Source organism: Hipposideros armiger, unplaced genomic scaffold (assembly GCF_001890085.2).
Source record: "Hipposideros armiger isolate ML-2016 unplaced genomic scaffold, ASM189008v1 scaffold_281, whole genome shotgun sequence".
Taxonomy (NCBI): Eukaryota; Metazoa; Chordata; class Mammalia; order Chiroptera; family Hipposideridae; genus Hipposideros; species Hipposideros armiger.
The window spans coordinates 1,399,495-1,408,825 of NW_017731631.1; the positions used below are offsets into that span (position 1 = coordinate 1,399,495).

The 9,331-nt window shown below is 39.1% G+C and overlaps 1 protein-coding gene and 1 pseudogene across 7 annotated transcripts in view; one reads left to right on the plus strand and one right to left on the minus strand.

Moving 5' to 3' along the window:
- GRIA3 (glutamate ionotropic receptor AMPA type subunit 3) overlaps positions 1-9,331 on the minus strand; it is a 483,327-nt gene that overhangs the window by 224,531 nt on the left and 249,465 nt on the right. The gene's annotated exons all lie outside the window — the stretch shown is intronic.
- On the plus strand, positions 7,405-7,976 carry LOC109390890 (coiled-coil domain-containing protein 90B, mitochondrial-like; annotated as a pseudogene).

The window sequence follows — 9,331 nt, forward strand, 5'->3', positions numbered from 1 at the left end:
GAGAGAGAGAGAGAGAGAGAGAGAGAGAGAGAGAGAGAGAGAGAGAGAGAGAATGATTGCAGGTCATTGAGTGGGTAAGGACCATAAAATAAAGTGGCTAAGATTTTATGTGTATTGGCTTTTGAGGAATTTGAGATCACTGGCTGTAGTTTAGCAAGCAGGGTGTTGTGGGAGGCTGCAGTGGACAGTCACTGGGAAAGTACACCATTGGGAAGTTTTTTCAAGTAAAGACTGTCCTACTTAGTTTTAATATTTCACAATTACTGCTTTACCTTCAACAGGCTGGGTGTGGAAAGAAGCTCATAACTCTTCTAGGGAGGAGACATGAACAATGTTCCCACCCTCTAATGAAAGCAAATGCCTGAGGATTCAGGGCTGGGCTTGCTGCCACCTGTTATCTAGGTAGCTAATGCAAAGGAGCTAATGGCTCTGTTAGGAGATTACCTTTCCTGCCACTCCTTGCAACTCTCTCTGAGTGGCTTGATGATGGTTGCCATGGACACCAAATAGCAAAGGTGTCTGGGTCAGAGTTTGAAGTATTGTGCTGTGCTTGAGTGGGTGAGACTGAAATTAAGTTAATGTGTGTATAAGTAAGGTGTGTTTCTTTGTGCCTTTGAAACAACTGCAATAAAGTAGTATGTCAAGCAAAAACTGATTTTATATTGGCCAGAGAAGAGCGAGGAAGAGCAATTTATTGAGTAGGAGGTTCTCAACCAGAGGCAGTAGTTCAAAATAGGTGAAGAGAAGGAAAAAGAACGCTCAAAGCTGTTGAAGAGATAGCAGTGCTGGTGGCACATAAGAATGGCCATTAAGAAGCTTTCTATACTACTTTTTTTGGCTGCCTAGTCCATTGTTTCAGAGTTGGATCCTCATCTCTTAATCTAAGACACAGTATTACTGAGATGTTATTCTGTTTTTATTTTTCCCTCTTATTTACCTCTGCAAGTCTGTGTGTGTCTTTTAAATAGAATCATTTCAGGGTTCTGATCTGTGAATCGGTTCACCCAGTTATCCCTTTTCTGTGTCCCCTTTCTTAAGATTGGCAGGCACATTTTCTGCCAACATTGAACTCTAAAAGAGACCGCACACTTTCTACCACTGTCCTTACCAATGATCCAGTTATATTGAGAGCTAGAATTTCAGCTATTGGGACAATTAAAAGCATGAAAACAATTTAAGTTAAACCACATAAGTTTGAACACAATACCGGTGTTTATGACCAGTTAACTCCACTATGATAAGACAGATGTGTTTGTCTCACAAAACCATGGTCAGAGCACTTGCCACACTCTTGGTGGCACTCACAAATCCAAACCTTTAAGATGATCACAGTAAAGTAATATTATACTGTCAAAGACAAACATGAAGACTCCAAATATCCAGGGAGCATGTCCTAACCATTGAACTTTACTGTGACTTCATCACATCAACCTCCGTCTTGAGACTTGCCTTAGAGCATAAAAGGACTTTAAATGCTTTTTGAGTTCTCAGGCTCAGTGACCACACATTCCTTTCCTTATTTATTTTCTCCTTAAGAAATGAGGTGCAGTGACTCCAATTATAATGCTTGATGTTTGTAGACTTGCCCTCTCTGAGGGTCTTAGAATACCTTAGAGAAATTGTCTGATTCATTTAAACATCATCATAGTAAGACAGGGGAGGACTTTTATATTTTATGGCTGAAGTTGCTAAGATGATGAAGGGTGAGGTGGCTTGCAAGGTCACACAGTAATATTGAGATAGAACTCAGCCAACTTTCTGGTCTTTGGTCCAGTGCTAGATTATTTCAGAAGATATTTGTCAATTGCTGTTCTTTTTCAGAGTAGGTCATTGGTGGTACATGTATATTGGCAGGCTGTTGGTTAGCTATACATATATATATATATATATATATATATATATATTTTAAGTTGGAGAGAGAATAGTGGTGTTTTGCTGCTGATCCCTTCCACTTTAGCTCTACTTCTATTGACATGCCACTAATTGTCACCAATCTCCCCAAGCTCTGGCCCATTGAATGGTGCCCCTTTCTTGTTAATTTGTTATAACCTTTGGGCAGGGACAGTTTGATCCTGTCAAGTCTGGACTGAAGGGAAACTGCCCCAACAAGGATGGGACTAATTTGACTGGAAGGACCAGGTGGGAGGTTGGTAAAAATGCTATCAAACTGATCGAGGGCTCTTTCCCATACTCAGTCTCCTCGAAGTCCAGGCCTTGGCATGGATCAATGGCCTTTGTCCTTCAGTGTTAGTGGAGTAAAAAACTTGAGTCTGCACATTTTATTTTATTTTTTGTTACTACATTTATTTTGCATTTGCTTGGTGCCTTTCTGTAGGGGAGTCCAGAGGTCTAAATTACTGTAAACATAAGAGTCCTGTGGCAATATGAAATTGAGAAAAGATTTTGTGTTGCTTTTGTAAACTGTGGTTCTTGCAATCCTTATGAAGCTTTAATACCATCTGTTAGAATCTAGGACAAGACTCCTGTAATCATGCAGCTGTGTGATGAACTTTCTAATTGCTCCATTTTTTGTTGCTCTTAAATTGGGGAAATTTCCTAATAAAACTGGATGATGGGTTCTTAAAAATTCATTCATGTTTACAAGCCAGTAATTCTAACTCATAGGACTTTGTCATCCTTTCAGTGCTTGCAAAGGCTTAACTGGGGTATTCATAATGCAAGTCATACAAAAAAACAGGTATCAGCGTATTCTCTTCCCATGCCAACTGAAAACATATTTATTGCCTGTAGAGAGATAAACCAGCTATATATCGTTAATGTTTCCTTTTTTTCTATTTCTTTTAAAAGACTGGACCTGAGATTTTACCTCATTTAAGTGATAGAATTAACTCAAAGCAAAGGAGAATATTTGTATTAGTTTTATTTTTCAATTTGAATTGATTTATAGTTTTATAATTTTGGAATAAATTACTCACATTAATCCTAACGTGTTATTAGATTGGGGAGAAGGTCTTTTCATTTAATAAATCTTTACTTCAATCTACTATATGTTGCTGTGTGCAAAGGGCATCTGAGCAGGAGTATAACAGTGGATACGAATATAATTAGGAACTTTTGATAAGCTTGTGAAGAACAGAAAAACCTCTGTTAATCCGAATCCAACTATCAGAAATTCCTAATTAATGGGAATTTTCCCCAGGCATTTTCAAGATATTTTAAGGGCTGATGTGATATTTATATAGAGATATATGGCACAGCCATGGTCAACTAGAGACTCCTATTAATGGGGACATTTGTTGTTTTGTACTCTAGGGTAGAGGTAAATGATAAACTTCTGGGCTGTGTCCTGACCTTGGAGCATAACATTTCACTCTGCCCTTTCATATTTGTTTCCAAGCCTAAGCAAAGCTCACTAATGTTGAGGCTTGCAAGATTCTCAAGTCAGCAGAAAAACATTCAGTGATGGTCACTAGTCTGGCAATCTGAGAATGCAGGAAAATTGACTCACACATTTTTAGATACTTATCATATTTTGCCTTCCACAATTATTGAATTGCCTTATCATTCCTACTACTGTAGCATGGAAGACATGTATAGTGAAATGGGTTGGGTCTGAATGAGTATTTCTGAAATTGAATTTCCTACCTTGTTTTTCACAGCTCTGGAATCATAGCTTGTTGAAACTGGAAGGGGCCATCATAGTGAGCACACTGATTTTACAGCTTAGGAAATGGAGGCACAGAGCTTAAGTGACTTTTTGAAGTCATACAGCTTGGGGCTAGAACCCACACATCCTGCCTCAAGGCTTCTGTACTCTGCTTTATAAAACTCCAGGATGTGTCCAGTCATGTCAAGGACCTTCATGAGTTTCCCTAATAAAAAATAATTTTAATTTGTGTTGATTTTTAATAAACTACCCAAACTTCATAGAAAATAATCAAGGAAATAATTATATATCATTAATTTTTAAAAATAGAGGGAGGGAACTGTTGGTTGAGCAGGAGCATTTCCATTTCGAGACCAAAAGGGAAGCTTCTGTCATCTGAAATAAACAAGAGTCTTGTTGTTTCAAACTAATGATCTTGAATGAGTTTTTCTCTTTAATTTCCCAAAGGGGATTTGCTTCGAAATAGTCACAAAGCCAGTTGAGCCAGTCTAGTGTGAAGTATGACCAGAGAATCAGACCATGTTTTTTAATAAGCTAAATATAGAGATAGTGTCTGCTACTAACTCTTTGCATTTTAGAGAACAAGTTTATTTAAGGCTGCCAGTGAGTGTTAAAATCACCTAACATGTTGAAAGCTTTTACTGCAAATACAGAGTCCTACTCACTCAGTGCCCGAAGGATGTAAGGCTGGACTTAAGAGAAACCATGTTTGTAGTGAGCATCTTTTAGTGGTTACCAGAGGTCAAGGGGGAGAGGGTTGGTAGATGAGGGTAAAGGGGATCAAATACATGGTGATGGAAAGAGAACTGACTCTGGGTGGTAAACACACAATGTGATATATAGATGATGTATTACAGAATTGTACACCTGAAAGCTATGTAAATTTGCCAACAATTGTCACCCCAATAAACTTTAATTAAAAAAAATCTAACCATGGGTTTTCTTTCTCTATTTATTTATTAAAATGAATTGGGGTGCCAATGGTCCACAAAACTACATAGGTTTCAAGTGTACAATTTATAATTCATCATCTATATATTGCATTGTTCACCACCCACAGTCAATTCTCCTTCCATCACCTTATATTTGACCCCCTTTTCCTTCTTCTACCACTCCCCTCCCGCCTTACCCTCTGGTATTCATTATAATGTTGTCTGTGTCTATGAGTTTTTGTTTCTTTGTTTGTCTTGTTCCTCTGTTGTCTTCAGTTTTATATCCCCGATATGAGTGAAGTCATATGATTCTCAACTTTTTCTGTCTTATTTCACTTAGCATAATTACTTTTGGGACACTGTTCTGCAATTTTAGTATACATTTTTGCTTCAAAATATTTATTAGGACAGTTCAGTATATGTCACATAATAAAATTAAATCATTATGCCATTAGGGTAAGAGATAGAGACCACTGGATACCATGATTTGTGAGGTGACAGAAAAGGTCTCTGAAAAGGATGCATGAGGCAGCCAGTTTATATTAAAAAACCTGGAATTGTTGGAGGTGGGGGAAAAAAGGGACATCTAGAAAGATACAGTAAGAGGTGAAGTAAGGCCAGTGGTATGCTTGGCTATGTATTCATCTACATCTGAAAGCATACCCATTAGGATATTTGGGAGCAAAGAAAGCAAAGAGGGATAGGATTTATGTTTTTTACGTATGGGCCTTAACATGTGCCTATGAGAAGAAGATGGAGACGCATAGGTATTATAAATACTTTGACCTTATATTTTATGATTAATTTACACATGTGCAAAAATAAGCTGTAGGCTTTTCTAATTCCTTTTATTCTACCAGCATGTATGTATCTAGTTTTTATTATATTATATTACATATTTTGAGATACTGCTCTCTAATTTGATTTACGTTGGTAGCAGTTATAAATTTTAAAAAGGAAAGAAGGCCAGCTGAGTGGCTCAGTTGGTTAAGAGTTCACTCAAGAGTGCGCGCTCTGAGCAACAGGGTCCCCAGTTTGATTCACGGCCGGACCCGAGCTGCCGCTGAGCTGCCAACAGGTGGCAGGATGGCTCAGCTAAAAAAAAAAAAGGAAAGAAAGAGAACTTTTGTTTCTCCTAATAGTGCATAGTATAGTACTCTGAATATAAGCCCTTGTGTGATGTTGACTTCAGAACATCTGATTGGCCCTTTTATGGAAGTTTTCCATATAAATTACAATGCCGATTCTATAGTTCTGATCCCTTTGCCTTCACTCTTCTTCATGAGTTACCTCTTGTTTATACAGTGATTTCTTAAGTGGCTAAGCAATAATATATTCACTCTGAGAGGTCTCATTCTGTGTAGCCCTTGCTTCTCTATCATGGGGGTACGGTCTCAGATCACCATTTGAAATCCTGGTTAACACTTGCCAAGTCCCTTACCTGGCTGGTAAATAAGTGGCACCTTGCTTTGGATTAAGAAGTCTCCAGTGTAACTACTTCTCCTATCTAGTACTTAGCCCACAATATAATTTGAATATTATGAAGGACATACACCTAAGTATGAAGTATAGAACCAATACTATGTGGTGGTGGAAGAATATTTAATCCTCAGCTTATAAACATGCTTCTTAAGACAGGTATGTAGAAGAACGGTGGCAGTGGGTATGGAAAGGAAGAGAAATTTGAATAATTTACTTCCCTATCGCTGCCCCTCTAGATCTATGATTTATCATAACTGTGTACCCTGACCATCTTGTTTTGGACTTTGGTTAGAGCATCAGGGAATATCTATGGAATAAAGCAAAAGAGATGAGAGTATCAGGAAGATTCTCTGGAGTAGCCCACCTCTGATGGAAAAAAGCAGGATAAAAATATTCCAAAAGAGTGATGGGAACATCACTCTCTATCCAGGTGTTACTAAATACTTGATTAACTTTTCATAGCACTTAAGCTAGCCAGAGATTCCATTACTGTGCAAGAACACCCTCCTCAACTTTGCTTCACCACACAAATATCATGATAGGTGACTGGAAGAGCTACATTTACACTGAATGAGATTAGACTGTTGAGAAAAACCTACTCCCCAGCAATAAACTGGACATTTTGACAGGGGCATTTATCTTTTTAAGCCATGAGAGATATAGGTGACTAGAAGCCGGCTCATCCCTAACATTTTTGGGGCCCATGACAAGAGCACAAATTGAGGACCAAACACCATATATCTAAATGTTAAAAAGTCCAAAAAACGAGGTATGCCTTGGCCTGTTGTGTATATCCACCTGTCAAGTAAATAAAGACCCTTTGCAGAGGATATGTGCAATCAGAGGATATGTGCAATCAGAGGATATATAGCGTTGTAGGGTTTAGTGCCTCCTGCGATCTGAAAGCAGTGGGGGCCACCAGGTTTTAACCCCTGGTGGAAGTTTCTCACAGTCCCTACAGAGAGGTGAGAAAAGGACCCCTGTCACTGATGCGTGGGTGGACTCTAGGGAGACGAAATGCTCGTGCCTGCTCCAGTGAGTGAGAGGCAAGGGCGCCACGCCCTCTTCCCCAACCCACGCCTGGCGCTGGAGACCCTGCGGCCAGGTCTCTCCTGGGAAAAGTGAGGACTGTGAAGAGGGCTGCCTTCCTCTTCTGAGAACAAGCCTTTTGAGGGACTGGGATTCCTGTCTTGCACCAACACTAGGCTTCTTTCTGAACCCCTGTTTCCTTTTTACTGTCAAATACAGTGAGTATGTATTTCCTGTCCTCTCACTTCTTCACCACCACAACTAAGGAAGGATATAATATGAGACAAGTGGACATAACTCCTTTAAAACAAAGGAAATGAACTTTTGATACCCATGCACTGATTCAGAACTTGGAAACTCATGGATTTGATAAAGCACAAGCAGAAAGAATTGTATCTGCTTTAACCACTTTATCAAATGTCAGTTTGGATACTATCTATAAGGAGATGGTCACTCATGCTCAACAGGAAATAACAGTACAACAGCTAATGGTTCATTTGGACTCTATCAGGAAAGATATGATCATCCTGGAGAAAAGTGAATTTGAAAATTTGAGAGCAGAGAATGAGAAAATGAAAATTGAATTACAACAAGTTAAGCAACAGCTGATAAATGAAACCAGCTGAATCAGAGCAGATAATTAACTGGACATCAACTTAGAAAGGAGCAGAGTAACAGGTATGTTTACAGATCAGAAAAAGAAACTTATGGAAGCAACCACGGAATTTACCAAATAAGGATACTAAAACCAAAAGTATTATTTCAGAGAACAGTAATAAAATTGACACTGGAATTCCTTCTTTAAAAACTAATGGAATCTAATGAGCTGGAGACAATTCAGTCTTGCAGCCTCAGTGTTTACTTGCCTGGCAATAGAATTGGGATTTTATAGAATTTGGAAATAGCAGTGAAATTAATATGTTATGCCCATACTGCTGCTGCGGTTGACTCCTTAGAAACTTCACCAGGACATATTTACTTTGAACATTAAAAGTTGCAGCAAAACATAATACAACAAGATTATTCAAAGTACATGGAGAATAAAAGGAAATGTTTTAGAATGAGATGCATTTTGTCTGTTTTTTATGTGTCTTTATTATGTTGAAAAGCTTAGCTTTATCCTTTTTTTATAGTTCATAAAAACTGAACCAGAGTTTTCTTGTGTTTACTTGACAACTGCATAAATCATATAGGATTTCTTTGGTATCTGCTGCCTACATACTTTGTTATTTTATTCAACTTTCCTGACAACTATTGCACAATTACCTTTTAATATAAAAATATTATAACAAAGTTTTTTGGATTTTAAAGGTGACTTACCATATAGCTGGAGATTTTTTTAATTGGGGAGTTGGGGGAGGGGAACAGTGTTGGGGAATTGGGGAGGGAGACCAGCCTATTTGTTGTTCTTCCATCTTAGTTGTGGAGGACGCCAGTCATCATCTGGCTGTTGGTAGGCAGCTCATGGCCTCTAAGCTCAAGGTGCTGTGTTACAATCTTAGTTGTGGGTGGGCGTAGCCACCATCCCATGTGGGAGTCAAACCAACAGGCTTGTTGTTAAGGGCACACGCTCTATCCACTGAGCCATCTAGGTGGCTGCTCAACTCAAGGTGCCAAGTTCAGTCCTTGTTGCAGGCGGGCATAGCCCACCATTGAACAGGCAGTCTTGTTAGGAGCATGTACTCTCACCAGCTGAGCCATCCTGCCACCTGTTGGCAGCTCAGCAGCAGCTCAGCTTGGGTGCAGCGTCACTGGTCCATGTGGAAATTGAACAGGCGGCCCTATTGCTCAGAGCTTGCACTCTTAAGCTAACTCTTAACTGAGCTACTCAGCTGGCCCTGGAGATTTTATTTATTGTAATGAACAATAAAACAAAATTTAAATAAAAAAGGACCCTTTGCTTAGAATGATTTGGAGAGGCACATTTTAAACAAATTTAGCTATTTGTCTCTTGTTTCCTATGACATAAGTTGTCATTTTTTTCTTCACTGGGCCTATCCTTGTCCCCCACCCCTTGACCCCCCCCTGTGCCTTTGTACTCTGATCTGGGGAGCCCAGTTTGGTTTATGTGTCCCTCTCCCTTTTTTCCCTGATCCTCAATCAGCTACTAACCTTTCATAAAAACTCTCAAGACCAAAAGGAAAGAAAAACTGTTTCTGTGTTTCAGTGTTTGCTGTATGAGGAGCCCTCTAAAACATGGAACTGAAGGTAGGGGCCCCTCCCACTTGGATTTAAGGGTGATACTAGGTAGTAGGTAAGC